Raw genomic sequence first — 27,947 nt, 5'->3', positions numbered from 1 at the left:
AAAGGCATGCCAAAGACACTTTCGAACAAAGTGTTTATTTCTCTCAAGAACGGAGCCAGCAATTTTCAGATTTTCTTCAGCACAGCCCCCAGTGAACCCGCACTGCCTGCTTTAGTAACTTCCCACAGGCATTCACATTTCGGTAGAGTTGGTGGCATCATTTCACAGTGATCTTGGAGGGGGGGGATCTCAGCAAATGTCAAACCTGAGGATGTGTTCAAAAGGCCTTCAGGACAGGCCAATTCAGTATCTGCAGAATTGCTGAGCACTTACAGCTCAACACTCTCCTTTTAAGGTCACAAGTATCATAAAATCACTCAGGATATCGCGTTCTGTTCGAGTTCCTTCCCATTTCCCATCCTAATGGCAGTTGCTCAAACTTCTTGAGGAAGGCAGCTTCCAGCGTTCACCTGGAAGAGATTTTCTTGACAAAGAACTTGAAGCTGTTCACATTTTCTTTCCTTTCTTCTTCTCTCTTCTCTTTTAATTTGAAACTTATTACTAACAATCACACGTACACAAGATGCGGCACTTATTCCTCCCGCCCTGTCGTCTTTTTCTTTGGAAGCGAACAGCATCTGCCTGTGTCAGTAGGATTTCGTTGAGAGAGTAAACGTGGCTTGCGCAGGCTGGCTCCATGCATCCATCAGTGTCACGATTCTGATGTCAGGGGCACAAACCACCGATATTGGGTCTTTGCCTAAACCTCCTTGGGGCTTTGGAGAGAAAGTGGGGAGGCAAAGGGGGGCTGGGATCGGCCCCTCATTCCCTTTTTGTCCCAGGAGAAATAGCAATGTATTTATTTTTGTGGATTAAGTTACTGCAAGGCTAGGAGGAGCACCAGACAGTAATTTCCAAAAGATAAAAAGAAATAAATATTAAGAGCAATGTGATACCAAACAAAGAATGGACACTTTTGAAATCACCAAGATGGAAATTCAAATTTTGTCTTTCTCAGTGATGGTGACCTTGGGCGGGCCACATGCCTTCTCTGAGTCTTATTTAAATGAGGATTAAAAAAACGGCATGCCCTACTAGTTTGCCAGGAAGATGGAAAATTTGCTAATGGTCCTCTCAAGATGTGGTAGATTCTTCAGATATGTTCATCTCTGCCCACCCCTCAAGCCAGACTAAGCCTTGGATTTTTACACAGAGCACCTCACACCAGCAGCACGGGAGCAAGCTGGTAATGCAGGAAGCTGAGGATTCGCATTTGCAGAAAGCGCCATTTCCCTTCAATGAGCGCTTCTCCTTTTGTTACTTAGTTGCTTGGCAACTTTGACCCAGTCATCCCTAAAAGCACAGTGCCACCTTGAATCCCCAACTCTCAGGTTTTTAAAAAGAGAACCTTCTATTAGGAGAAAATTCACCTTCATGGCAGTGCCATTTGAAGGCAGAAAAGTATATATTTTAAAAGGTTTCCCAGCCAACATGAATACATCTCCCACTTAGCACTCAGAGACGAGAATATCATAATATTTAAATCAGTTTTGAGCACTCTCCTGGAAAAGGAAAAGGGGGGAAGATTCACTAGCTGAGTACCCAGGGAGGCCACAGGAAGTTCAGTTACCATAGAGACTCAGTGCTGGCGAGCAGCCCGGCAAACCAGATTGGCGTTGGTTAATTCTTTTCTACTTGCAGTGTATGTGTGTCACCGAGCTCTCTGCCCTGACCCAGCCTCCCCTGTCCACCTGCCATGCTGCTCGGTGTGTGTGACACCCTCGGTGGCCGTGCCAGGTGTCGGCAACTTCAGCTTGTGACCATTACCAAGGGTCAGAGGTCAGCATGAGCAAAGGTTCGGGGAAAGCTGTACAGGAGGAATTCCTGGGGGCCAAGAAAAACCATGAAAAAAATTCTTGCAATAATCTAGAAATAGTTTTGAGACCCATTTTGGTCTTACAAATCCTAGCTTTGGAGACTCACGTTAGTGACGAGTTTGTATTTTTTGATGACTACAAGAAAATGAGGGGGAATGCTCTCTGTGTCATCCCCTTACCCTGTGGCAAACGTGATCCTTGAAAATAAATGCCCTGTGGCCTCAGCTGCTAGGCAGTTGTCTTTCCAGGGTGTGGGTGCTGGGTGGGAAGTGGCCGCCAGCCGTGTATCCAGTCCCTCTTCACACTCCTGGGATTCGGCCCGAGACAGGGCCAGTCCCGCTGACCAACACCCAGTCACTACCATGGTCCCCCGAAACGGAAGATGACCCCCCATGCCTGGTGATCCACTTTTTGGAACACCCGTCATAATGGAGCATGATGAAATGTTTTCTCTTCAAGTTCTTGTTCCTGGAATTTTTCTAGGTAATATATATGAATTTCATGCAAAAACTCAAAACATTTCAATCTGCAGGATAACCAGGCTAATACTTTATAGTCACCTTTCTTTAGTGCCAGGGAGCCTTGGACCTTCTCAAGGCAGCCTTGCGGATAGGTGGCCATGGGTGTCAACTGATAAATACTCATTTCCATAAAATTTAAATGAACCCAGTAAAATCTACCTCTTGCTGTGCAGGAACCCCGTGTCATTACTTAAAGTAGCAGGAGCGGAATCTCTGGGAGCCACACCCCCCATGAGAGGTGGCAGGTAGTGAAGTCATAGCTAATTTCTGCGCACCTATAAAAATAAAGAACTTCGTGTTCTTTCTCCTTGAGGCCCTGGCCCCTTCCAGCCGCATGTACCTTATAAAATAATAATTTTCAGGTGCAGGCCTGCGTGTCAGTTAGCCAAAAGACAGCAAAGATCTCTTTGTCTTTTTTGCAGTACGCACAGGCAAAAGCTCAAGTATTTAAATACTTAAAAACCACATGTGCAATTTGAGAAAATTTCAGAACTTTAGATACCCACGGAGAGCTGGATGAATTCATGGCCCCAGTCAAGTTCTGCTTCCGCTTTGCATTTTAAATGGTCTTTAAGCAATGATAACGGTCTGTTTTATTGAGGCTTAATTGCTTCATCAGAGAAGCGGTTTTTTTGGTTAGACAAATATTTCTCTTGAAAACCGATTTTACAATTTTTAAAAGGCTTCATTTGATTTTAGGCAACATGGGAAATTGTTCCATATTTTCGTCTTCAAAAACAAAGCTGGAAGGTAATTGAAACAGACCGTGAGATGAACTGTATTTTCTAGGAAGATGGGATCGTATTTCAGACAGCGATTACGGGAAGTTTTCAAGTGATTGAGGTGTTTTCAGGCAATTGAGACAAACTAACATTCCCACCCCATCTTGAAATCCCAGAAACTTTTCTTCGTCACTTCGGCTCTGACAGAGGCCGTAGACAGTGCTGAGTTAAGAACACAGATGTGCCAGCAGACTGCTAGAATAGATGGCTGCGCCTTGGACGGGATAGGTAACTTCTCCGTTCCTCCATTTCCCCATCTGCGAAATCAATTTATAGAGCTTTGTAGAGCTGTTGGGCAGATTAAGTAAATTACACTTTCAACTACTCCAATCAGGACTTGCCACTCAGTGAGTACTTGATACATGTTTACTATTATTTTTTTGCTTCGGCAGAATTCCTTTTTCTGCTTTGTTTTTCCTTGTAGCAACTCTTTCGTCACTTTCCTAGAGTTGACGCAAGGTAGACATGGCCCTTTCTCCTTTATTAATCCTCACACATTTTAATTCAACAGAATTTTATAGTAAACATATACAAGAGTGGAGATGATTAGAGCAAACAATTTCGTTCAGAGTTCCCTATGGGTGGCTTAATGTTCTTGCGCCATACATTGAACTACTCGTAGCATTTGTATCGTAATATGCGTAATTGAAAAGTTCCTCGGGCCAGGGATGTAGCTCAGTGGTTCTGCTGCTTCCCTCGCAAGCGCAAGGTCCCGAGTTCAATCTCTGATACCCAAAAAAAAAGAAAGAAAACTTGCTCTCTGGTTCCTGCCTAACCTGCCACATTGTTTGTTTTCCTTCCTCATCGTTTCACTGCCCTTTGGAAAAGCAAAACAAAACAAAAAGGGAAAAAACTTCTCTTGTAATTATCAGACCTATGAAATTTTTAGCCCCAAGCCTAAACTCAGCTGTTAACTTATTTTACATTGCAAAGACCTTTAGTGGACTTTTTAATGCTGCTTGCAGTTCCCAGGTCTTATTCCCTTCTCTTCCACCAATCTGGGTAAGAAAAAGGAAGTGCGTGAAGCCCTGAATGACACAATACCCTGGAAAAAGGCCACTCCGCCATGTTCTGGTTTTACTCAGCCAGGTTTTGCTTCGTTCGTGCTTTCCCTCCCAGTGCCATGGGCTCTCAGCTCCTTCGGTGGAGTAGTGACAGGGCCAGGACACTCCAAGCTGCTGGCCACCCGGGAATGACTTGACACCTGCGGATGTTCCTCACCCACGCGTCAGGCAGTCTAACTTTTCTTCGTTTCCTGTTCCCTACGTCCGGCCCTGGCTTGAAGTTGGCTACAGGACCTGCTGAAGGTCTCCGCAGAACAAGCGTATCTGCAGGCTCCACACTGGGCATCACAGGTGTACTATAAAATGCGTTTGGCTGCAGGTAACAGAGAACCCAGCCTTCATGGGTCTGAAATAACAAGAGCAAATTTTTCTCGCATCTAATAAGAGCAGCTGCTCTGCATGTTCTGATGCTAAACCCTCTGAGGGTCTCCAGGGTTCCCCAGGGCATATCCCTCGTGCCAGTAGATGGGGACAAACAGTCCTTTTTCTGTAAGGCTGTGTGCAAGACAAGACTTGGGGGGAGCCCTATAAGCTCAACTTGCCCTTTTTACCCGAAAAGCAAACAATGTCCTGGGCCCTGCTTTTGCAGAATTCCATCAGCACATCAGTCACCAAATCTGTGTACTCGCCCGTACCGAGATGGAGGCAAGGCTGAGAAGGTGAAAAATGAGGATTTCGCTTCTCCAGCCCCTTCCGTAGAGAAGGCAAGAGCACAGGGAATGTGGGGGGGGGGGGGGTCTAGAATAAGCGACCAGTGGGACCAGCCGTGCCAGGGAAAGGAGGGGCTGAGATTTGCAGATCTGAAGCAGTTGGATTTCTGCTGCCGGATCTCTCTGCTCATCAGCTGCGCAGTGCCAAGAGTCTGCATGGAATGTAGGGGAGAAAAAAAATCAGTTAAATATTTAGATGATTTGCCGACATGGAGAACTTGCCGTTGGCAGCAAAGATTTATTAAGCAGGCTATGAAACAAGATGTCATTAAACAGTTTGAAAGCATGCCCTCGTAATTAAGGAAGCAGAAAGTTTCTAATTTGGGTAATGAAATCTGCAGCTCAGATGAGCATTAATTTTATTAATATTTATTGTGTGCCTACTGTATGCCACGGACTTCATGGACTAGCTCCATGAAACAGGCACAAGGCCTCCGCAGTACCACGCTGGTGTGATACTGGGAGTGGCAGCTGTCATTTACTGTCAGCTAAATGAGCTGGATGTGGGGATTTTTTACTTTTTCAAAATCTGAGTGCACAAATACTAGGTGTAAAGTTCAACGTGTCTCCCATATGTCCCCACCCACGTAGCCACCACTCACATCAAAGTCTAGACTCTTCCTAGCTCCTGGGAGATTCCCTTCTGTACCTAGTTTTTAATTCCCATAAGTGGTTCTAAAGGACAGACAGAACTGCGTGCTGCTGGTTTAGGGCCCAGACCCTCCCTGGACAAAGATGATGCATCTTTCTGAAAACAACGGTGGCTGCAGATCCTCTTACCAGACAGAAAAGGGGAAAAAACCCTCACTAGTGTGTCCCACGAAATTTATTTCCACATACTCTTTTTCCACAACAAGGTGAGCCCCTTGAAAGGAGAGATTTCATATTGGCAAGAGGCTAGGAAAGGGCTTGCCTCAAAATAAATATTTATCAAATGGAAGCAAAGAGTAGAGAAACTCATGCGCTGGGGAGTAGTGGTTGGTCCCGTTCAGAAGATTGTTCAAGGTTCTCTGGGAAGACAGACCAAGGGCAGCTTTTAGTCTTTCGCAGTTTCTGCCTTTTTGCTTTGACCTAAGAAGAGTGAGTTCAGGAAAATGTTGATTCTGGGTCTTGTTCTTTCACAGAGTTCACACTCAGCCTGTACATAGGTGACACCAGTGACTTGCAGCATAATCCTGCCGTGTTGAAAGCTGATGTCAACTGCTAAAAGCAGGGCAGCTCGATGATGATTTTGTGTGTGTGTGTGTGTGTGTGTGTGTGTGTGTGCACGCATGAGCATGCATGCACAGTCAGAAAATAAGCTGAGGACATGGGGAAATTGATGTCATACTAGCAGAAGGCCACCGACACTTAGGAATGATCCATGTTGAACACACATTGAGCTACCCTGGGTCACCGGGAGAGGCATTTTTTTAAATACTATACATTAAAACTTGCTAGTTTGAAAAATATGCATTTTGCCTGGAGGGCAGTTAAAAAGACTTTATTGTGTCAGCATGCCCTGATCATTTATACATTTTTCTGCCCACATATTTTATTCATAATGTCTATTTTATTCTCCTTAATTTTGTCAAGCTGGTGTTCAACATTACTGTGTTTCTCTTAGAAAACAACCTATTATCAGAATGAGGCCACGTGATAACTGTGGATAAACTCAAGAGCATCAGAGGGCAAGGTTGAAAATCAGTACCCTGTCTAAGCAGCTGGGGAGATTTCCAGTTTGGGCTTGAGATTTATGATTGCATCATTCCTGAAGCCTTGAGCCAGGTCAGGAGGTGGATGAGCGTGTGGTTTTAACAGTGACAGAGGACTGGTGAGAAAGAGAGTTGGCAAAAAGCTGAAGCCCATTGAAGTTCTTTACATGAGGGGAGAACTAACGTTTGTTCACCAGCATGCAAGACGAAGCAGAGCGCCCCAGAATGGCTAGCAGAGCAAAAGTCAAATTACAATGTCCGCTTTTGTGGATTCCATGGGGAACCCAGGAGTCTTGGGAAATGACCACTCTGAATTGGGGTCTCCAAACTTTGTATTTATTCCAAGAATGGCTGTCCCTGTCCTGTGAGGGCACGTGAATTGCTAGGCTATTTCAAGAAGCCTTTCTACTGTGAACTGGGTTCTGGGCTTCCTGTGTGAGAAATTTCATCTTCCGTCCCTTCCTCCTGCCCTCCTGTACCACTCCCAACCCAGCAAGGTATGCAAAGCCCTTCACCAAAAATGAGCAGAAGAACTTATCAGTGAGGAGGAAGAAGGGAGAGGGCAGAAGGAGAAAGAAAAAAGAAAGTGAGGAGGGAAAGGAATACATATTAGATGAGTATTCAGAAGGCCATTCATGAGAAGGCTGTAAACCTTATTCTGCAAAGCAGTGAATGTGATGCATGTATCTAATAAACTTCACATACATCTTCCAAATTTGCATGCTACCAGTGGAGTGTTATCACCATATTAGTATTGCTGCTTCTTCAGCCTTGTATGTCTGGCTATTGCAAGGGGACATCAGCCTATCATGCTACTGCACTGAATCTCATTGAATAGCCTTCCTGCCACTCAAAGTCATTTGAGAATGGAAAGAATATGAGCCCTCTTGACTTGGACTCCTCTTTCCATTGGAGGAGAGTTTTGATCATTATAGTAGAGTTTGTGGACCTTCCTTTAAGGGTGCCCATGAAACACTAAGTTCCAAACTCAGGAGTCAAAATTAGGGAAGACTCATGACCAAATAGGTATGGGAAATGTTATTGACTCTGACTTCATACTAAGTATTCCAGCTGGACATGAGCAGGAAAATAGCTATGAGAGGTCCTGAAATGAAGAAACCCATTAAACATTTCACTCTTTACCTCCCAACTGTATTTGACTGCAGAATTTTTTCTCTGTACCTGGAATCCTTTAAAACAAATGATTAAAGAATATATTTTGAAGCAAGATGAAGGCTTAACACTAAAGATTAAATTGTCCTTTCAAGTCAACTGGTCCAAGTTCTTTATTTTATAGTTACAGAAATGGAGGAATAGAAATTACATGGTCTCAGGAGAATCACAGAGACAAACTTGGACCCAGCTGGCCCGAGATAAATGCATTCACCTCTGTGGACCTCAGTCTTTATGTCCCTGTTGGACTAGTTCTCAGGGGTAGGCCTTGAAGCAGTCTGAAATGCATCACCAAATTCTGATTAATGTGTGTATTTATCTGTTTCCGTGTAACTACAGTAGTTCCCCCAAACTAAGTGGCTTAGCACATTGTGTTTCTGACCTCCACAATCGCAGTGTGTGAGGCTCCAGCCACAGGTTAGGTGGATCTCTTGATTCAAGGTTTCATGGGGTGCAGTCCAGGGATTAGCCCATGCTGCAGTCTCATCGGGGGCTCAGTTAGGGGAAGAATCACTTCAGAGCTCTCGAGTGTTATTGGCAGAATGCATTTCCTGCAGCTCTGGGATGTAGGGTTCTCACTTCTTCTTTCCTGTTGACTGATGGCTACTCTCAGCTCCTAAGGGCTACCTTGGACTAGACCTAACCATGTGGGGTTCCCCAACCCCACCACTTACTGTATCAAAGCCACCATGGGAGGTTCTCCTGCAAGATGAAGATGAAGAGCTTGTGTATATCATAATCGTGCAAATGCCATCTCATCACCCATGATAATATTTTGTTGGCTAAAGGCAAGTTACAAGCTGAGTGCGGTGGCACATGTACATCCCACTATTCAGGAGGCTGAAGCAGGAGAATCCCAAGTTGGAGGTCAGCTTCAGCAAGAGCTGAATGAGACCTTGTCTCAAACTTTAAAAATATAACTCAGTGGTAGAGTGCCCTGGGTCTGACCCTCAGTGTCGTAAAATTTTTTTAAAGAATGAAAAGAAAAAGGAAGTTACAGGTCCCTCCCACACTCAAAGGAAGGGGACTACACAAGGACATGAACACCAGGAGGTGAGAATCACAGGGACTGTCATAAAAGTCTGTGTTCTACAATGTGCAAAATTCATCTTTGCTAAAAATGCATATCCCATTCCAGAGATACCTGGTCAAGTGGAACACTATACTGAGATGACCATCTGATATGCTTTAAAGCAACACACAGGTGCAGAAAGCTCAAAGTGAGAATTATGGCACAATGGAGAATTGCATGTCACAAGGTGTAAACTTCTAAAAGCAAGTCATAAGAAGAAAATTGTCTATAGTCAAAATTACCATTAAGAATCCCTTAAGTCGTCCATAAAGTACAGTGCGCTTGTTTTGTGTATTACTGTATTGTGCATTACCTTGAACTGTAGTTCTTACATGAGCTGAAGTTTAAAAATCATTCAGCTAGGTTAGAGGAAAGTCTGTAGCCGGAATCTGGGCATTAAAACCATCCGCCTCTATACACATTTCTAACAGAAAAGTTAATACAGATGAGCAATATTAAAGCTCCAGAGATTATTCTATTTTAAAAGCATGCGTCAGAAGACATAAAATGCTAATAATTTTATTGATGAGGGTTCAGTGAAATAATATACATGAAACAAACCAGCGCTGGGCCTGGCACATAATAGGCATTCAGTGAATTTTTTACCGACTTTAATTATACTCTGTGATTGTATATTTAGATGCATTCAGGCTGCCTTTTGAAGAGCAGTAGAAAAGAGCTTGACCACATGTCTTGCTCACCCTTGTTGACATTTCTTCCTATCAGTTCCCATCCTCATGAGCAGTGGGCTCATCTGCATGGGAGGAAGGTTCCGAGGCGAAGCTTTGTTAGAATGAACCCAAGGCAACTTGACTGTAACAGTGCAGTTCCACTCAAATTACAAACCCATAGCAAGGAAAGGTGTGGTGTGCTTGGGAAGAATGCAGTAAAAGTGTTTCATGAGTATATAAGAGGAAGGCCAGGGCAGCAGCAGACCTTCCTACTGAGCAGCGCAGTGCAGTCACCCTAAATTCTTGTACACACACCAGGAAAATGGGGACTGTCAGAGTAACTGCCCTATAACTCACCGCCAGCTTGCTCAGTTTGGGGTAAAGCTGCCACCACCATTTCTGTCTTTTGCTCATGAATCACTCACCTCAAACAGGTACAATCCCCTTGATGGCAGCAATTGTTCTTTTATCCTCTGGTCCCCAAAAGAATTAGGGTTCTAAACCTGGTGTAAAAATTTCAAAAATTTCAACAGGAGCTAAACAGGTCATTGAAATGTAGCTAGAAAGCAGAAAATAGCACAGAATGATCTGGAAGAGGAATAAATGGCAAATAATAACTATCTCTCCAAAGGAATTCAAATTTGGCTACTTCACACACCATGTAGATAAAACGCAAAAGGCTCGCAGCTGGCCTCTGCTGATCAATGAGCGCGTTGTTCCAAGTTCTTAAGGGCCTGCAGGTGGCAACATCTGTTTTTATTGTCTCCAAAACTCTAGATTTTACAAAGGGAAAATGTTGTTAGCCCGTGTGGAAGCAAGATAGCCAATTTTCTGTTGCTCCAACCATATTAAATTATTAGAGATTTGGGATAACACAGCCTTCATTCTAGAACTTGGAGCCACAAACCTCTGAGCAGGGTTAGGAGGAGGTAAGGGTTTCTCTTCTCTTTCTATCCGTGAAGGATTGTCTCTCGGCAACTCACTACTGTTATCCCATCTGGTTATGAGTGAAGCACAAGTTTGGAATATCATTTTTATCTGTACATATTTAAAATCTAATGTCCAAATATTATGCTGTTTGAAAAGAGACACCTGTCCAAAAAATTCCCAGGAAGGTTTTAGAGAGTGCACTTAAGCTCAGATTTAGACGCAAGTAAAGCTCATTTTTCATTTAGTAGAAACCTTCAGACTAGCCAAGACTTGGAATACATGCTGAACATTTTGCAAAAACAGCAATGCTTCATTTATCTGACGTGGACTGTTCCATGTAAATGCATTTTCCACATAACTGCGGCTTATCCCTTGCACATCAAATCGTATATTTATTTTAGCCATTTTGCATGGGAACATTTCTGGGAGTGTATTACACACTTCTCTACCTTTTTAAATAGAATATGAGAAACATAATTTAATCTTTGCTTTCTGACTCAGGGTCATGGCCGTGAATATCAAGTACTGGGCTGCTCTGTGCTGGAACAGAGGGCTGCCTTGGCGTTCCTACAGCATGAATGGGGCTGTTTGACCTCACTTTGCAGGAACTGGGGTTCCCATGCCTTTAAGATTGTGCCTACCAACTTTTCAAGCCATCTTTCACTGTTCTCTTTGTATCTTAAGGCCCATTTGTTTCCTACCTCTTTAAATTTATCTTTTTCTTTGTAACAGGAAGGCTGATTAGAGAAAACATGTCACTTGGTTGACCAGAAATCTTGAATTATTTTCCTGTTTTTAAGACATTCTTTTACATTGTCAACATGAGAGCGCTAGCTACCTGTCTTGGTCTCTGTTCTTCCATCTAAAAATGAGCTAAGTGAACATGGTACTCTCTGGAATCCACTAAACCTGTTCAGGTTTGCATTATTTTATGCCATTTGTGGCTCTGAGATGAGCAAACAGTAACATTTTGGGTAAACACAGGCTCCTACATGTCCTGAATGAGTGTTGCAACATCCCTTCTAGAAGCCAAGTGCATGTTCTGTAACTTTGTTAATCGGTGCTCAGTTTTATTCTATATAGTTGAGGCTATCAGACAAGTGACCACTCAGTAACTGAAGTATCATTTTTCTTCCTGGTACTGGGGATTGAGCCCAGGCCCTTTGCACTGAGCTATATTCCCACCCACCACCACCACCACTGGCCCCCCTTGAGGCATAGTCTTTGCCCAGGCTGTGCTCAAACTCACATCCTTGCTAGGATTATAGGCATGTGCCAACACATCCAGCTTGAAATTCCTTGTCTCAGTCAACTGCTGCTGTGTAACAAATCCGTTGAAAATTTAGAAGCTTAAAGCATCCTCTGTTTGTTATTGTCCCTGAGTCCATGGGTCAGGACTTCAAGCAAGGCTTAAGGTGACTGTGCTTGATGGACAGATCCTGGAGCTGCCTGCTTCTTCGTATTCAGTTGCAAATGGGCCGTCAGGAGCTTGAAGAAGGCCTTGCTTGAACATCCCGTACTTCAGTGCTCTTCCACCTGATTTCTCTCTTTCATGCAGTCTCATCCCACACTCTCATCCTAGCTTTTGTACAGCAGGCTGGCCACTTCCTCAAAAAGTGGGAGCCGAGCCGAGCACAGTGCCCCCATGCCTGTAATCTCAGTACTCTGAGAGGCTAAGGCAAGAGTTGGCAAGTTTGAGCCCAGCCTGGGCAGCTGAATGACTTAGTGAGCCTCTGTCTCAAAATTAAAGATAAAAAGGAAGTGGGGGTGCTGGAGATTTAGCTCAGTGGTTCCACTGCCTGCCCCACAAGCTCAAGGACCCAGGTTCAATCCCCGGTACCAAAACAAAAAACAAAAAACAAAAGGAAGTAGGAGCCTGAGGATGTAGTTCAGTGCGAAGGCCCTGGGTTCATTCCCAGTACTATCCCCCCAAAAATAGGTCATTAAGCCTCGTAAAGGATATGCCAAGGACTGGCACATTGTCACTTCTGCCACATTTTACTGGTCAAGAAAAATCACAATTCATGGAAATTCAATGAAAGGGGAAATGGACTCTACCTCTTGCAGAGAGAGGTCTCACATATGCACAGGAAAGAAGGAACCTGACCATGATCGTCTTTGCTCACTGTCTACTCCACACTTGAATACATCTTCGTATTACACTTGAGAAAACTAACAGCTTTCTTTCAGAGATAAAAGTAGCAATTAGCTAGTCATTCTCTCAAGCAGTGTAAGTTTAGTGTACAGTACTTTCCTTACACTCAAGGAAGATGAAAATAAATCTACACTTTTAATGGGATTCTTCCCTTGAAATGGATTCCAAGTCTGTACTCTCTCTTGTAAACATACAACAAAGTTTCCAGGTTTAGCTTCAGTATCTGATGAGTCAAAGTGAAAGTGTATGAAGGAAACATTACCTCTTTCTAACCTTTCCGTAGAGCTGTACTTGCCTTTGGTTGTTGTCAAAATTCTATGAAAGTGTTTGCCCAACAAAACAAATTAAACAACTGCAATACCCTATTTGCTCGCTTATGAAGGGAAACTAGGCTCCTTTCTACTGTAGGTTTTTGTGGATTTCCTGTTTTGTTTGCTCTGCTGTTCATTCATGTGTTTATTTGTGCAGATTTGCTTGGCATAGTCTATGCGCCAGGCCCTAAAACAGGCAGTGAACAAGGCAGCACACCTCTCCCACGGGGCTGATGTTTTAGCAAGGAAAATCGATAGTAAAAAATAATTAACCAATTACACTTGCAACAAATGCTATAAAGGAAAAGTCTAAAGGGCAGATGCCAGATTGTAGGGACTCGACTTGGTATGAGAAATAGAGGTCTCCCAGAGAATCGATGCTAAGCCAGACTTTAGAGGGGGAATGCATCAGTTAGGTGAAAGAACCACAGAAAAGGAGTTGAAGAAGAGGGTCTTAGAGCAGAGGGAATATCATATACTAAGACCCTTTGAAAGAGAGTGGGATATGGTGGGAGGGTCAAGGAACTGGGAAAACCCAGCGTGGCTGGCTGGAGGGTAGGGCTTCCCCTTTCATGTGTGTGAAATAGCCCTTCCACGGCTGCGAAAACTTGGTATAATGCTCAAACTTTCTGAGCCATGTGCTGAGGAAGGTACAGAAGAATGGTGCCTCTTCTTCCCCAGCCACGTCCACCCACACGGAGGCATGGATGGAACTGTCACCCTCTCACCTGCTACCTGGCTACTGGCCGGTGTTGAGATCTGAAGTGTATCCATGGCATCCTCAGGTACCCAGCATGGTGTTCGATGAATAACGAAAGGTGCACAATCAAGATGAAGTGAGTGAAATAAAAATAACGGGTCCCTGGAAGTGCTCAGGGTGTTTGGTAGGGAGTAGGGCAGGACTGTGGAGGGTTGCCGTAAATGCAGCCAGAGCGGTGATGAAATAATTTGGGGAATACCAACGCATTCGATTAAGGTCTTTAGCAGCCCTAAGGACTGAAACGTTACTGTGCCCTCCACTCCCTCCAAATGCGTTTCAAAATAATATTTTATGTTTTGAAATGACAAGAAAAGGACATGTGCTGAAAATAAATTATTTCTTGATTTTTTGATTATATAATTCTGGCTGTTCATCAAAGCTAAACTCATTTTATTATTTATTAACATATTTCGTATAGTTTTAGTATCCTCAGGGTGCCAGTGAAGAAAGCATATGTTTGCCCTCTCTCTCTCTCTTTTTTTTTTGGTACCAGGCATTGAACTCAGGACCTGGCACTTGCCAGGCAGGCATTGTGCCACTGAGCTACATCCCTGGCCCTGTTTGCCCTCTCTTTAGAATAGGCAGTGACTTCAGAGTACCCTTGGATAGAGAAGGTGGGTTCTTTCTGTTGAGGTGTTGGGATAGGGTGAGTGAACAGGAAAATCTCATGGAGGAAATGCCAATTAAGCTTTGTCTTTAAAAGTGATGCATTAGTTACGAAACAGACTCTGGTCATTTAACAGACATTTATATAAGACTTTCCTTCTCTCTTATCTACCATGCAAGTAGAAGCATTTCTAAGACCAGTGAAGGTGAATTCATAATGTCGTGATGCCTGGTTCCTTTAGTATTCATTCTACATTAGCCTGCAGAAAGGAGGAAAACAGAAAAAAGGAATGCATGTTCATTCCATCCAAGAGTGCTGCCCACTTTTGCTGGCATCCCATTGGATAGAACTAGTCACATGATTAGGCTTAGCTTCAAGGAAGGCTGGGAACTGTAGTCTTCAGCTGCATGACCATGTATCTAACTAAAAGTCAAAGGGTCTGATTATAAAAGAAAGAAGGGGGCCGGGGATTTAGTTCAGTGGTTCCACCACCTGCTTCACAAGTGCAAGGTCCTGAGTTCAATCCCCAGTAAAAATAAATAAATAAATAAATAAATAAATAAATAAATAAATAACTAGAAGGAAGAATGGATGTCAGAGATCAACTAGCAGCTGCTGACATAAATGACAGAAAGACAAGGCCAGGATGGCAGTCAAAAACAAGAGCTAATGAGGCCCTTATGAAAATTGTTCATGAGATTTTCAAAGGCCCATTTTACAGAAAGGCAACAAGGAACACAGATAAGTTAATGCAAGTAAAGTGGCACATAAGGCGGATGTGGGAGCAGTCCTACCCTGGGGGCAGGCAATGAAGAAGTGCATTGTTTTTCATTTTTGTTTCCTTTTGTTTTGTGTTACGGTTTTTTGAGACAGAGTCTCCTTTTATAGCCTAGGCTGGCCTTAAACTTGCTGTGATCCTCCTGTCTCAGCCTCTGGAGTGCTGGGATTACAGGTGTGTGCCACTATGTCCAGCTGGAAGTTGACTGTCTTTGTAAGGACTAGGAAACCCAGGAAAGGCTCTCATGATATCTATCAACAAATACTCCCTACCCCTAAGGCAGACCACTCGTCTCCCTGCCGTGTCACTGCCAAGGCAGGAAATGCTGCAAGAGGAGTCCACAGTATCTGGAGCCTGAACAAATGGAGAAGGAGAAGGGAAGTGGAACAGAACTGTACTCACACACACGCACATGCACAAAATGCCTTTGCCATGGATGAATAAGCCCTGTCCTTGAACCAGCACATTCTAGTCCCATAATGAGATTCTGATTGAATCCCGACTCTGTCATTCCCTGGTGTTTCTATGACTCTGAACATGCAAGTACACCTGCAGTCTGTCTAGGACAGTGGTCCTCAAACTCACATCTGCGTGACTCAGAAACATCTGGGGCTTTGTTAAACCAGACTTCTGTCCACCCTGAAGTTTCAGATCCAGTAGCTCTGCAGTGGTGCAGACGAGGTAGACTTTCTAACAGATTCCCAAGTGACGCTGGTTCTGTTCCACCAGAGACCACACTTTGAGAGCCCTTAGTCCTGACTGCGAAGACACCTCGGGCACACAGGGCTTCGTTTCGGTGACTGCAAATGGTCGGAAAATAACCTGATATAAGGGGAGGCTGGGAGTTTGAGTTGCTTTTGGAAACAAAATCTGTAGTAATGACACATTACACTGTCTAATGATCTACAGTCCTCGCCTGTCTTTCACAAAGCCCAAGCACAATAATAATAGCTAACAATTTTCATCAGCCCCACTCATTTGAAGTTCAGTGAGACAAACCATTAAACACTTGGAGCCAGACACACTGCCATCCCGTTGTGACTGCTCAAAAAGTTTTTATGAAACATTTGAATTTAGCCCCGAATATGTTGCAAGCATTATGCTGTGCACTTTATGGGCATTGTGTCCATGGATCCTCAAAACAACCATGAAATAGATCCTGTTCTTAGTCCCACTTCACAGATGGGGAAATCAAGACTCATGCAAGTTATTCATCTTGCCAGGGTTCGATTAGCAAAAGTTGGCCAGGCCAGGATTCAACTCTCCCTCTGCTTGACCTTAAATCCAGATCCCTATCATTTTCTTTTGCGAAGGTGAGCTGCCTATGGGCCACGGCCCTGCTCAGGTTTTTGTAGAATGTTTAAAATGGTCTTCACATTCTTTAAAATGATTGGAAAAAGGGCTGGGGATTTAGCTAAGCGGCACCATGCCTGCCTCGCAAGCGTGAGGTCCAGAGTTTGATACCCAGTAACGACAACAACAAAAGACGATTGGAAAAAATTAAAGGAATCCAAATAAAAGACTATTTCATGACATGTGAAAATCCAAGTTCAAAGTTGCATGTCCCTCCAAAAAGTTGAGCTGGAACCCAGCCTCGCCCGTTTGTTTACGTGTGGCTGCTTTTGCGCTGTAACTACACACTGAGCAATTGTGACAACGCATTTGGTTCCCAAAGAAGAAATTATTTACTGGTGGTCCCTTTATGGAAAAAGTTTGCTGATCCCTGCTCTTTTGCTTCACACTGTCCTTTCCATAATGTGAGACTGGAGGAGAAATTGCTCCAGGTGAAAGTCATCACAATTAATCGTTCCTTTTATTTTTTCAAATAGCATTCTGTAAAGCTTCAGTACCCTGGCTTAACGCTGGCTTTGAGTAGCGCCTTTTAAGAAACGAATACCCCTGAGAGTGGTGACTCATTATTCGGTTAATAACAGTGTAAGAAAGCAGGGCAGTGTTTAGCAAAAGGCAATGGTCCAAGAAAAGGGCCACTGATATTCCCAAATGCTGCAAATGTCTAGTTTTTCCAGCCTAATTTCCCAGAGTGAAAGAAGCTCCTATAATCCAAGCCACAGTATCAAAAAGTTCCAGCCAGGCTGAATTCCCTGGGCTTGGGCAAGATGTGCTAGGGAATTACTTCTCCTATTTGCCAGATCCCAAAGAATCAAAGATAGGGATTAGAATGGCCAAGTTCACACAGAGAATGGTTGATTGTGTTTTATCCTTTTAAATATTTGTAAGTCATAGAAAGCTCTGCAGTCAAAAATATTGACCCCATTGATCTCTGCCAACCACAGAAGCAGCCCACGTGGGCTGCGGGAAAAGGCAGCTGTGAAATAATTGAAATGAAGATGTTACTCACCCCACTCCCAACCCAGAGGCAAGTTCCAGCTGAACTTTCATGAATGCCAGTCAGCAAAAGGAAAAAGTCCTTTTACAGCCCGCTTTGACATCAGCATCCAGGCCTTGAGTCCAGCGGTGCATTCCAGGCCTGTGAGAATACAAATTTCTGCAACATGCATGGATCTTCCCAGGCAGGCGTGTGTCAGAGGGAGTCGTATTCCAAGGCCCGATGAGCAATGTTGGTTTTCTTGCAGAAAGCGCCCCCTTCATCATTCAAGGGGAAAAAGACATTGCCGGTTGGGAGCCCTCCTTTTGCACAGGCGGCCCATGTTCTGAGGCACGAATTTATGCGTCCTTCCCATACTCGGTTAATCCATCTCTGGTCTGCGAGGCGGAGCATCTGCTCCAGATGGGCCCCTCTGCCACAGGTCGGAAATTGCGACTCTGCCTTCAGGAAGTCTGGGGCTGCAATGGGGATCAGTTTGAAGGCTGCACGTGGCAGAGGCCTTCCACTTGCTTATCTTCCTAACGCACAGAGCCTGACGTGTAGTAGGAGCTCAGCGCGTGTTTAGTAAGCGAATGACTAGATGAATAAGCTAACCATAACACAAGGAAGGTAAATATGAGCTGAGATCTTCGAAGAACAAACAATTGACTCAGCCAGGGAGGTTGGGAAGCATCCGAACAGAAGGCGGAATTTGATCTGGGCATTGGAGGATGCATAAAAGTTTAAGAGGTAGCGAGAGGTAGGTAGAGAGGGCAAAGAGCACTATAGAACGTTCCTTTTGGCAGGAGGGCCAAAGGATGGGTCTTCCCAAAGCCTTTTTGGAAGTAGGGGCTTTACTCAGTACAGCTGTGCCTCTCTGTAAGGCACTCAAGTCTTCTCAAACTCAGGGGCCAGCTGTCTTCCATGTCATTGCTTAGAGCTTGGACATGAGGACGGTGGTTCTGTCCCACGCAAGGATCTGAAGGGCATCCAATGACTGGCTGCAAATGCTCCTCTCTCGGAACAGGGCAAGAGAGCCTAGCATGGGTGGTACCCAGAACTGGCTGGGTGGAGGGCCAGGGGGGTGGAAAGGGCTGGCATCCTGGGACAGAGTGCTGTGTGCTTCCAGGGTCGGGGGGGCTGTTGGGCTCCTGTTCGCCTTTCTATCACTAAGCCCCCAGCAGGGCTGAGGTCTTAAACATTTACTCACACTCTCACTCATTGGGCTAATGTTTAGTAAGCGCCTATTATGTCCCAGGTACCAGGTGCAATGCAAAAGAGCCAAGTATATAGTGGCACCCTTGCAGAATTTATGCTCTAGTGGAGAATGACGATAAAGAAATATTAAGCTTACTGAGTTCTTACCGCGTGCCTGACATTTTCAGTACTTTATATATACATTTAATACATGGAAAGCTCACAAGAAAACTGTGGTTATATTCCCATTTTGCAAATAGGGAAAGTAAGTCACAGGGTGTTTATACAAGAGTTAGAACTTCCATCCAGAGCACAAAGCTCTGGCCCCAGAGTTTGGCTCATGCCTTCCATGTTGTGCCGTCTTGGAACGGACTGTGCACAGGGGTTGGGAGGAACGACAGCAGTGCATTTACTAACGCCATCCAGGACGGCCCTGTGGGCAGTGGCATTAGAGCTGCATCCAGGCGAGAGGGAGGCGTCCACACTCAGATCTAGGAGAGGCATTGTAGGAAGAAGCCACAGAGGGGGCCAGGCCACCGTGGCCAGAGTCACAAGCAAGACTTAGGCATGAGAATGAGCTAGAGGGCTGCACGGTATCGCTTGCTTGGCAGTCATGCCCTTGAACTGTTTAACTCTGCCGAGTCTCAGTTCGCCCCTCTGAGAAATGGAGGCAGATTTTTGAAGCACGGGGATAGAATGTGTTCACCCCAAGCCTGGGCCAGAGTCAGCACTTGGTGAATGCTGCCCTTCTTCCTGTTAATAAGACAAGTGCCTGCCCTGCAGAAGTCACTATGGAAAGAAACATAGACCTTCACCACGCACTTCAGTCTCCGGACCCAATGTTTCTCGTTTCCTAGAAACCTGGGCATCGTGGATGTGGATCACTTCTTGCATTTGCTTCCCTTTCTTCAGGAAAACACTGTGCCGTTCTTTCTGTGCCATCAGCCTAAACATCAATGGCTAAGACCCTACTGAAGCTCATAACTGTCGTCTTCACCATCACCCTCCTCCTCCTCCTCCTCCTCGCTAACCCTTACAGAACACGTGCTCTGTGCGGTAAGGGACCTTGCTGTACTGCTTTCCACCTGCTAACTCATTCAGTCATCACAGCAGCCTCTAAGGTTGGTTCATTACTTCCCGTATTTTTCAGAGAGGAAACTACAGAGTGTTTGCGTGACTTGCCATGGTCACACAGCTAGGAGCTAGATCAGCACCCAGGCCACACTTCCCCGGAACCACAGTGTTTCCCACTACGATACTTTCTGCCTCTCAGCACTATCTTCCTGCTACTATTTGCATCCTATTTTTCCTTTGCCTTGACTCACACTATTCATTTAACTTGTAAACAAACACTTGTAAAACTGCTGCTATCGATGAAAGCCAGTTGTGCTTGTCATAAGTAGAGGATCACAATGCCATCCAGATGCAGTAACAGGAAGCCTTGGGGTGGGAATCCTCACTAGACACGTCGCCTGGAGAAGTCTCCGAGCCCCAGGCTCACACTTGCTCTGCAAAGGGAAGCGATTCCATGTGTTAGCCGGTGTTAAAAGCACATCAGCACGGCGCTCACTTTTTCTGACTTCAACAGAAAAAGTAAAAGATTTGAAAAACAAATGTCATCTTCCAGCACCACATTAAATTATACCTCTTCCTCCAAGCTGTCAGCCCACTGCAGGAGAGACCGTGGCAGCAGATGTCCAAGGCCTTGCTTTTAACAAGCTGGGAGTCACTGGGCAAGGCTTTGTGCCTATGCCGAGAGATGCAGATGTTATTCGGGGCCAAGCTCATCAAGAAACAATTGGCTAGGGCCGGGGATTTAGCTCAGTGGTTCCACCACCTGCTTTGAAAACACAAGGTCCCAAGTTCGATCCCCAGTACCAAAAAAAAAAAGAAGTGATTGGCTGGCAAATTCTAGTCCATGAGAAAGTTTTCTTTAGGCAAATCAAAACCTAAATCCCATGATAAAAGTAAAGTTTTCACATAAGCTTGTTGAATTTAAGAGCTTCTTCATCTGCAATTCATGCAACAACTTACATTCAACTGTATTTGCAGAGTAGCTACCATACAGCACTGCTCTGGTGGGCTGTGGCTGTAACAGTGAGATTTATTCCTTCTTCCTTGGGAAAGGTTAAAATGTTCTCTCTTTTTACAGTGTAATGGTCATGCTAGTTCATCTTTCATTTTGTGTCTCCATCCATATCCCAAAAAAGTGTTCTATTTTCCTCCCTGGCAATTTCGCTGATCTGTCCATTATGTTCCCAGATCTGGAAGGGCGAACCTCTTAGAGCTTTCAGTGATAAGGCCCACTGCCACATGCATGCCCTAGGTTTGCCACGCCGGCCTACTGTTTCCCTCTAAGCTCAAAAATATTGTATGTATGTGTGTGCTTCTTTGCAGAAATGTTTGCGAATTCAAATAGCTAAGAAGCCCACAGGAGACAAACTGAGTGAAGGGTCCTATGGGCAACCAGGTTGGACACCGGGGCAGACCCAGGGAGCGACTGGCACTGTGCATGGGCACCACTGCCCTCTAGTGGGCAAAATGTCAGCTTCGCTCAGGGAGGGCCCTGCCTGCTGGCCTACACCTGCGTTCCGCCAAGGGGTGAGGCTTCTAGACCCTTTCCAAAGGGTAGCCATCAGCTGATGTGGGTGAGTAGCTGGAGGTGGAGCTGTTGTGTTAGTTTTTAATTGCGTGACTTTTAGGGGCCAGCAGAAATAGAAAAATAAAGGGCATTTTGAAGGAAGTGCCCTCTTCTGTACCATTCCTACCGGCTTTTAGCTTTCGGCTTTGAAAATGGAAAAGAGGAAAAGAATAGCGCCTAATAGAAGGAACTACGTCACTGATGGTGGAACTGTTGGTATTGACAAGAGAGCACCTTTAATGTAGGACTTGTTCCCATCCATTTAAGTCAGTAAATGTTTGGCAATTGCCTTCTGTGCTCCAAGCCCTGAGCAAAGGAAAATGGGTAAGGCAGAGACATCTGTTTTTGGTGAGCTCATGCTAGATAATCCAAATAATCCTAGTAGATAATCCTAATACATAGTAATCCAGCTCCATTTGTAGGTACTTAGGATCTCAGTATTTGTGGACTTATAATTGGTATTTCAGTCTATTTATTCCTTTAGAGACCCCCAGGCTAGAGGTATAGTAACATCGTTTTGCTGTGGCCATAAATTTGCTTTATGTTGCAATATCAATGGGAAGGAACCAGTCTGTTAATCACTGAAAACCCCAAGTCATCCCTCAGCATGCACCTCACAATAAAACTCTGTTCTCTCATTATTGAGTCCCCCAAATGTTGACGATGATATCAGAGCTGTGTTTAATTGTGACAAAGTATAGTGGGATCACTTTGGAGGAAGAAACGTTCTTAGTAATATTTGAACTTCCTTGTGGTATACAGGCATTGAAAGAAAACATATGACTCACATAGAAGATAAGAAGAGAAACCCAAGAGTCTATATTGATAAGCTGTGCTCACCGTTTTTGCAGCCTGGGATGATCTTATCCACATGTCTTGCAAACTGGCAGAAGTCTATAGGTCTACAATTATTATGATCAAATTTTCCAAGTTGAAAATTAGCTCCTGTGGTATATGAGTTCAGACGTCTTTGGAGGGATCAAAGGAGAGAATATCTGGGAAACAATTGAAATTGAGAAGGTCATGGAAACCCAAAGCCACATACTCTACATGCAGCAGGAATCTTTCTAAAGGCTGATGTGGGCCAAAATGACGGTGCGTGTGAACTCACACCCTCACACCACCCCAAGAACATGGCAGACAGGGCCCTCCTAGCATACAGGAGCTCATTCTGCTGTGTAGAGCGTAGCATGCCAGAACACGCGGGCCATAAGCTGCCCCTTTCCCCAAGCAAAGGCACCATCACCTGGGCACTGGCGTGGCCTGGCAAAGGACTCTTAGATCCCTGAGTGCTTCACTCTTCTGTCCATCAGAAGATAAATGCATTGGTCCCCAACCAGAAGCTAGGACACTACCAGGAAGATCCTTTGAGAGATGTATCAAGGGTCATCTTCCAGAGGTGGAGTCCTAGCCCTGTGTGAGCTATTCACTCGCTGATGTGGTAAATAGTGACTGAGGGTTTGGTGCACACCAAGTAGAATGCTGGGGCTGGAAAATTAGCAGTGAGCAATCAGAGGACGCCGTTGCTCACAGGAACTTCTAATCTAGTTCAAAGAGAGAAAATAAGAACATGATAGGGTATGGGAGGGCTTTATTAAGCCAGTGTCCACAGGATGAGAGAGGCAGTTCTGGCCAGTCTGAACCCCTTCCTGTGAGGAGTGGTCCTCCAGCAAAGAAAGCAGTGGCCAGCACTCTGAGGCAAGCATAAACTTGGCATTTGGGGAACAGAAAGACCTTGTCATCTGCAGCCCTCTGAGCTGGAAGCAGGTGGGAGGAGGCCCTTCAGGAATCAGAAATCCATGCTAAGTGGGAAGTAGTGTGAAGCCCAGAGAAAGCTGAGATGTGCACTGGTGGCATGTTAAGAAAGCCCACACAAGACTGGTGCTCTTCCATGGAGTCCAGGCCCAGGGTTGCAGCATGACCAGTGGGATAAGATGTGTACAGTGGCCTCAGGTTTCCAGGAATTAGACACAGCTTGGAGTTCTATGAAAAATTCTGTAAACAGGTAATCCGACTCTCCTCGTAAGTAGTTTGCATTTCTGCATTTACAGACAGGCTGTTCTTAATTTACACTATTTCTTCTGTCATAGAGATCTAATAACTTGTCCTTTTGTGATAGTGATGTACATGGGGATATGACAAACGTGGTTAAATTTCTCAGACACCTGTGCCCTAGCCAAAAATGATTGATTATTCATAAGCCGTTAACAACTGATCATTCTCCATATAGAATCTGTGTCGTGGCATTTTCTTTTCAAATTTAATAAAGAATTAGCATCTTTCTATTTTGATCTAAAAAGATTGCAAGTTGTATGTCCCTTTTTCCCCTGGGTTGCCAAAAAGTTCATATCCAACATGAGTGTTTAATCACAATAACGGTTCTAAATTGTATCATTAGGATATTTGCTGTCTCCTTTTTTATTAGCTTTATTATTTATTTCCTTTCTATGTCACTGAAAATCTTTTTGTAGCTGGTGATGGGCTATCCATAAAGGAAATTGTATGCTTTAAATCCATAAGCCTAGTCTGCTTGATACATGCTTTACAAAGTTTACATTCTCCATGACAGGGTATGACTAGCTAGCTGAATCAGTGATTAAATACACTATTGTGGACCATTTCTATAAAATGTTAAGCTTCAGGACTTTGGCCAGGAATGCATCATGCAGGCGAGCTTCATTTCTACTAGGAAATCAAGTTCTATCGTAAATCTGAGGTCTATTTTCATCAGAAAGGGTTTAAACTTAATATAAAACAGGAGTGTTTCTCATCACTTGAAGGCATTTGCCAAAGAACTTCAACTTCTGTCTCTTTTCCTGTTGAACTTTAAAAACTGGAGAAGCAACTGTCTGTGGAGACTGTTTTGTCTAGAGCCCAGCTGGAGGCGGGAATCCAGCATCGTCAGCTTCAATTTTTGCTCCCCAATTCAAAGCTTCAGGAAACACCTTCGTTGTACCCTGCTCATTGCAGAATTAACCTAAAAATAAAAGAGTTTGTCTTCCCCTTGCCTCCTCCAAAGCAGGATTATGGGGCTGGCGATTACATGGAGACCCGAGCCTGTGTTTCTGTATCTAGCACTGAAAACCTCTCATGACGGAATTCAACTCCAGAAAGCATTGCTTTCTCTCTCCCTCTGATCATCCGTATCAGTTTCAGTCTCATGGCTCCAGCATTCATGGCACAGCTGACCATAACCACACTGCAGTTAGTGACCAGATAATCATCCACACACAGGTTTGGTCATGAACGCGGTCCTGCCTCGGGACTATCGTGTGGGTGACCTTTGTGAGCAGTGAAGGGGAAGGACCAAGCTCCGGGAGACACTTCGGTAGTTTTCCACATTTGTTCTAAAAACAGTCATCCATAAACAGCCACGTACCTTATTTTTAATAATGTAAGTAATAAATGTTCACGGGGAAAATGAAAACATACCAGAAAAGAGAGAGGGGAAAGAGAGGGGAAGGGAGGAGGAGACAGCCCGATGCTAGGCTACTTCATTAGCATTTGAGTCCGAATTCATGCTCAGATTCTAGCTGGGGTTGACAGGCTGAGGCACTGGGGACAAATCTCTCACTTCCTGTTTTGTAAACAGTTTCACTGGAAGCCAGCCAGGCCCATTTGCTTACATATTTGCTTCACATCGCGATGGCCCAGTTGAGTGACCGTGTGGCTCACGAAGTTTAAAACATTTACTATCTGTGATCTGGCCCTTTCCAGAATCAGTTTGCCAGCCCCTGATTTAGATGTCCCATCTCTGTGTACAAATATTTACACACAGTCTGAGAAACACTTTATGCTGGTTTCCCTTTTGTTTCGTTTCTATTTCTTAGTTTGAAGTAACGATCGAGTCACAGGACGTTGCAAGGATGTGTGAAGGGAAACCTCCCGCACCTTCTCCTGGCTCCCCCTCCTCCCTGGGACTGGGTGACACCAGGCAGTGTCCAAACCACTGCTCAAGCACAAAGCGATAGCAACACGATGCCATTAAAGCTAAGAGTGACAACAACGAAGACGCCTCAGCTAATGGAAGGAAGGAAAGGAGTACAAATTACTTAGCAGATCCTGGGAGTTTTCTGAGTCCAGCATGGCCCAGCTGTCCTGGGAAGACTATTTCCTGTGCACCCGTAGGCACTCCAAGTCCTGTCTTTCCTGTCCTCCTCCTCATCTGTCTCTCCTGCACCCCACCATCTTGACACTTTTAGAAATGCACGGAATGCCAAGCCATCAGAGATGACAGTGTGCTGATAAGGTCCAGAAAGCTCTGCTCCTCCAAAGCAGGCGGTTAAAGACAAAGGTGACATTTGGTTTATCCAAATAATCCAGTTGTCTGACAGCTGTCTGCACTTCTGCTGAAGCAGGAGAGTCCCTTTCGAGAGCCTCCATAGGTGCCCACCTCGGTGTCAACCATGTGGCATGGGATGAAGTGCTTGGACCTCGACAATGAAGAAGAAAAGATGGCAGAGTTTCAGACAAGCTGCCTCTGTCTGAGCCATCTGGAATTAGAACTCCTTCCCAGTTGCCAGAGTTGCCAAGTGCGTGGGTCTGGGCTGCATTAACATCTGTGCTGAGTGAGTCTGGGCTGTGGGCAGAGGTTGCAGGTGTTCAGGAAATGTGTCGCACAGTTGGTAAGGAATGGTCATCGTCGCTTTGGTTTTGTAACAAAGGCTAAGAACTGGAATTCTAAAGCAGCCTGGGCCACAGAGAAGGCTAACCTGAGTGGGGCCAGGAAAGACCAACATCTCATCTGGGAGCAGCAAGGTGGCTGGCCTGAGGTGCCTGCTCCCATTCCGGTCCTGGGGAACCCAGCACGGCTGATCCTGCAGAACCAGGACCCTGACAGGTGACCCAGCGGCACAGGAGCCTGGCCGTGTGACTCCTGCAGGGTGAGGTGAGATGCCCGTCTAAGAGCCACACAGGTGCCAGGGGAGGAAGGCAGTAAAGGACCCGGGTGTCAGGAAAGGAAGGCAGGATCTGGTGGCAGCGCCCAGCCCAGGGAAGAACAGGCACCCGTTCTTCCTGACATAGTCGGAGTCCCCAGAGCAGATGGACGCAATCTTGAGTGAGGAGCAGTTTTTTCCGGGTGGGTGGGGACATTAGGGAACAGGGCGCAGAGCCGAAACCCCATCTCAGAGGCAGTGTTGCTGCCTCTAGGCTCAAGGGACTGGGAGAAGGAGTAGTTCTTAAAACCAGCAGATAGAAGCTCACAGAGACAGGAACAGTGACATTGGCTCAGGGAGCTGCGTCTGCTCCACACACGTATGCAGCAGAGAGCCAGGAAGGTGGGGCGCTGACTTTGGCCCTCCTCCAGGCTCCAGCCAGGGCGCCCACTAGTGGGCACAATGAGAACCTGCAGGGCCCGGAAAGCCCCTGAGAGACAGTCAGGGTGGCAGGCGAATGAGCCAGCGGACAGCACGATGTGCACCAGGCCCTGTGCTGAGCACTGGACACCCCAGACACAGAGCAGGTGTGACCTTGCCCTTACAAAGCTTGTGGGCAAGAGAGGAGGGCAGACGGCAATCAAGTGATTGTGGCTAAACAAAGTGCCATGAAGCAGTTCTGGACCTGGAGTTATTTCAGGAGCAGAGCCCCTAGGCTGGTCCTGGGATCCAGAAAGGCACTTTTAAGGTCCAGGCCTTCAGGGGAGAAGAGAATGCAGTCACTACAGGAAAAACAAGGAGAAGTATCAAAGGCAAATGGAGCAGCACATTCCAAAGTGCTGGGGCGCAACGGAGCATGTTTCAAGTCAGAAAAGAGAAGGCGACTGAGAAACACGATACAGAGCACAGGACTGGGTCGCAAAAGGTTTGTGGGATTTTTTTTAGGAAATTTAAATGTGATCCTGAAAGTGATAGGGAGAATCCAATGTATTTTAAATGCAGAGTAGATCTTAAAGGATCTTCCACAACAGGCCGGCCCACCATACGTGCACAGAGGCAAAAGCAACTTTGTTAGGGAAGAGAGGAAAGAGGCATCGGGCTCTGAGGACAGATTGGTTAAAACTGAAAATGAGGTGTATTTTGTAAATAAACTGATATTCAGGGCCCTTACCTTCTCTCAGCTACTGAAAGAGCTGCTAAGGAGAGGAGAGAAAGGCAGACAGACAGAGGAGCGAGGGGTGCAGGAACAAAGCTGAAAGCCAAACAGACCAAAGAGGCTAACAGAGCTTCGTACAAAGCCTCAGCAGCGTGTTAGGGTGTCGGGCTGCACCAAGCAGTCAGCTCCTGTGACAGCATTTCCTTTCCTGCCTGGTTGCACTCAGAGACCTTTACCTGTGAGATGAGACGCTCCGGAGATCTGACGGCCGTTTAAGAGCCCTCACAGCTGCATCATGTGAAAGGGGAAACAGTTTGTTTCCGGTGCCTCACAGAAACAAAATCTGCTTCAGGATCATCGGCCTACAAAACCGCTGTGTCTGACATCTGCCTGGCCATTCTTGCATCAACTGCACATGTGTGGGAGACTCCGTCCCCGGATTCCTCAGGACAAATGCTGTCTTCCCCTTCTACACTATAAGCTTCACAAGGGCACACGTGCCTTGTGTCTGCCCACTGGTGTAATCCCAACTTCTAGAACAAGGCCTCCTGTGTTGTAGACCCTTACGGTTTTGTTGACTGAACAAATAGTCAGAGTTTTGCAAATTGTGATTATAAAACGCTTTAATCAGATCAGAATGTGCTGAGTTTCCTAATCTTGGGAGCAAATAAGCAGACCAGCTGATAGAGTTGAATATTATGTAAA

General features: G+C 45.3%; 1 protein-coding gene and 1 long non-coding RNA gene across 5 annotated transcripts in view; one reads left to right on the top strand and one right to left on the bottom strand.

Annotated features, from left to right (window-relative positions):
• Tshz2 (teashirt zinc finger homeobox 2) overlaps positions 1 to 27,947 on the top strand; it is a 433,036-nt gene that overhangs the window by 284,154 nt on the left and 120,935 nt on the right. The window lies entirely within an intron of this gene.
• Positions 3 to 27,947, bottom strand: LOC101719427 (uncharacterized). Its single transcript, XR_205774.3, has 4 exons — positions 27,479 to 27,947; positions 22,050 to 22,204; positions 17,405 to 20,076; positions 3 to 5,046 (listed from the first exon to the last, which is right to left on the bottom strand). It is a non-coding gene; the product is annotated as an uncharacterized LOC101719427 (long non-coding RNA).

The sequence above is a fragment of the Heterocephalus glaber genome, unplaced genomic scaffold (genome assembly GCF_053883595.1).
Source record: "Heterocephalus glaber isolate CG9 unplaced genomic scaffold, H.glaber_assembly_v1.0 deba00001673, whole genome shotgun sequence".
Classification (NCBI taxonomy): domain Eukaryota; kingdom Metazoa; phylum Chordata; class Mammalia; order Rodentia; family Bathyergidae; genus Heterocephalus; species Heterocephalus glaber.
Note: the sequence above shows the minus strand (reverse complement) of the source record. Positions and strands in the feature narration are given on the sequence as shown.